Source organism: Aegilops tauschii, chromosome 3 (assembly GCF_002575655.3).
Source record: "Aegilops tauschii subsp. strangulata cultivar AL8/78 chromosome 3, Aet v6.0, whole genome shotgun sequence".
Taxonomy (NCBI): Eukaryota; Viridiplantae; Streptophyta; class Magnoliopsida; order Poales; family Poaceae; genus Aegilops; species Aegilops tauschii.
Window position 1 is genome coordinate 264,197,786 of NC_053037.3, and position 3,315 is coordinate 264,201,100.

The window sequence follows — 3,315 nt, forward strand, 5'->3', positions numbered from 1 at the left end:
TGTTGCTAGACTTGAAGCTATTCGCATATTACTTGCTTATGCTAACCATCATGATATCACTTTATATCAAATGGATGTGAAAAGTGCATTCCTCAATGGTAAGCTTGAGGAAGAAGTATATGTTGCTCAACCCCCAGGTTTTGAAGATCCTAAGCATCCTGACAAAGTCTTCAGACTAAATAAGGCCCTCTATGGCCTCAAGCAGGCCCCTCGGGCGTGGTATGATACTTTGAAGGAATTCCTCATGAAGAAAGGCTTCGAACCCGGTTCACTCAACCCTACTCTTTTCACTAAATCATATGATGATGAATGGTTTGTATGCCAAATATATGTTGATGATATCATCTTTGGCTGTACTGCCAACGTTATAGTGATGAATTTGCCTATATAATGAGTGAAGAATATCAAATGTCTATGATGGGAGAGTTGAAATTCTTCTTAGGTCTTCAAATCCGTCGACAACGCAATGGCATATTCATATCTCAGGAGAAATACCTCAAGGATGTACTGAGGAAATTCGGCATGCAAGATTGCAAAGGCGTCAAAATTCCTATGCCCACAAATGGCCATCTGTGCACTGATGAAAATGGTATTGACTTTGATCAAAAGGTATACCGCTCCATGATTGGTTCTTTATTGTACTTATGTGCATCTAGGCCAGATATTATGCTTAGTGTTTGCATGTGTGCCCGATTTCAAGCTACACCGAAGGAATCACACCATAAGGCTGTGAAACATATTCTTCGATATCTAGCTCACACACCAACACTAGGATTATGGTACCCCAAGGGCTCGGCTTTTGATCTCGTTCGATATTCTGACTCTGACTATGCTGGTGATCGTGTGGATCGCAAGTCAACATCTGGTACATGTCATTTCCTCGGACGATCTTTGGTCTGTTGGTCCTCGAAGAAACAGAACTGCGTATCACTATCTACTGCTGAAGCTGAGTACATTGCTACTGGTTCTTGCTGTGCTCAATTGCTGTGGATGAAGCAAACTCTCAAGGACTACGGCGCCAACGTGAAGAATGTGCCTCTCTTCTGTGACAATAAGAGTGCCATCAAGATTGCTCACAACCCAGTTCAGCACTCGAAGGCAAAGCACATTCAGATTCGTCATCATTTTCTTCGCGATCATGTGTTGAAGGGCGACATTTCTATTGAGCATGTGAAGACTGAAGAACAGCTAGCCGATATCTTCACAAATCCCTTGGATGAGAAGAGATTTAGCAAGTTGCGGTGTGAGCTAAATATCTTAGAATCTTCAAATGTTCTTTGAAAAGGACACTCATCCTAACACTTATGCAAAATTGATGACTTAGATGTGCAACACATGAAGAAACGTTTTTCTTCAATCAATGAAGAATAACACTCTAAGTGTGAAGAAATTAATGAAGAATTTGATTCTCAGAACCCTACGACAATTGTACGCGGTGTCTGAAATCATCATTCTTATACGGTGGGTCACGCCACCACAAAAGTTGAAAATCTTCAATTTGAGTTTTTCCTCAGTTTTGAAATTCCTCAGTTGTTCATATTCTTCAACTTTGCAAAATCTTCACTGTTTCCGTCGTTTTTCTTCATTGGCTATATATATATGTGAGTTTATGTCCTCTACAGCATTCACTTATGGCTAATTCTTCAAGCTGGTTTTTCTGCTAAGTGAATGTGATCGGACCCTTCCCCCTCTATGCTATAGTCAACCCAATCTATTCACAAATTCTTCATGTGCGTTCTATTTGAAACTCATTCAAAATCTTCACTGTGTCCTTGTCAGCTGAAGAATTTGCGAACGGAACTTTTAACTTATCTTATCCAAATTTCGGCTTTGCCGCTCAAACCGTTCCGCTTCCCACGATATACTTATCTATTCACCCACGATCTAACACGATCTCCACTTCTCAGTACATGGGTGACACATGTCATGCGGATGAGAAGGGTCAGGGGCACGTTCATCCAATTTCTTCGGGCGAACCGTTTTTCACCGTGGCTATAAATACCCCCTCTCCCCTTCCTCACTTCTTTTACTCCGCTCGACCTCTCTCCAAGCTCGAGCTTCTCAAACCCTAGCGCCATCGCTACATCATCGTCGTCGGTGAGGAAGAGCTTCACTACCTCGATCTCGTCGCCACCGTACTCACGCCGGCCGCGGAAATCTTCACTCTGCCGCCGCCGTAGCCGTCTTCCTCCGCCAAGTTAGGGCGTGGAAGATCTGCACAGACGAGCTTCACTTCTCCACATCCCAGTTCGTCGTGTTCTTTGTTCAGGGTAATTAAAAGTTACTTTTACTGCCCTCTTTGATTCAAATGTTTACTACAAAATCTTCAAAGGTGTTTATTCCTCAAATTTTTCACACACTAAACACCTCACTTGTCATCTGTTCTTGATTCGTTTCTCTAAGCATCATTTTTCTTCAAGATTCCTCAATTGTGTGGATCTTCGATCTATACAACTCTGGAACCTAAGACAAAGAACGCTTAGTGAAATTCTTCAAGACTCATCTGGTCAAATTCCTCAAACTTGTTCTTATTGAATAACCTTCTGAGAACGCATATGACCTCTCCAAATTCCTCGCAACTATACTCTGTTCACAGGTACTCATGTCCGCTGCTGAATCACTAGGTTCTCATCAACTTAACTCATTTGCAGCGTTCCTTGAAGAAAAGTTGCATACTTCTTCAGAGAGTTCAATTGTTCAAATTCCTCAACTGAAGAAAATGGCTAATGAAAAGAAGCCACAGAAAGGAGGAAAGAGGCCTGAGGTCAATACTGCCTTTGAAATCCCTGAGGACATTTATGCTGGGTACTGCACACCCCTTGAGGAAGATAAAAATCAGCGCAAGGTGCGCATTCAGAGGATAGAAAGGAGATGGGCAAAAGAGTGGAGGGAGTACAGGTATGTGACTCCAAAATACATGAAGAAATTCGTTGTTACTCCTCCATGCTCAAGACCTCCATTGGCACCTGGCCAAGAGGCAGATCCCACTAGCATCAAGCGCGGTGAGGAATTTCCTGAAGAATGGGCCAAGCGCCAGGCCAAGTTGGCCAAACAGGCTAAAGATGCAGTGAGGAAATTCAACGAAGATTCCACTGCTGCTGCTGCTGAGGCCTCTGTAAGGCCGAAGAAATCCATGGCAAAGAAGCCTGCACACAAGCCAAGTGCCTCGTCTTCAATGCCCTCACGGCAAATTTCCTCAGCTAAGCCCTCATGGCCAATTCCTCAAGCCGCTCCTGCTCCTCCAAAGTCCTCAGCTGCTCCTCCAAAGTCCTCAGCTGCTCCGACAAAATCCTCAGCACCTGTGCATCTTGCCAC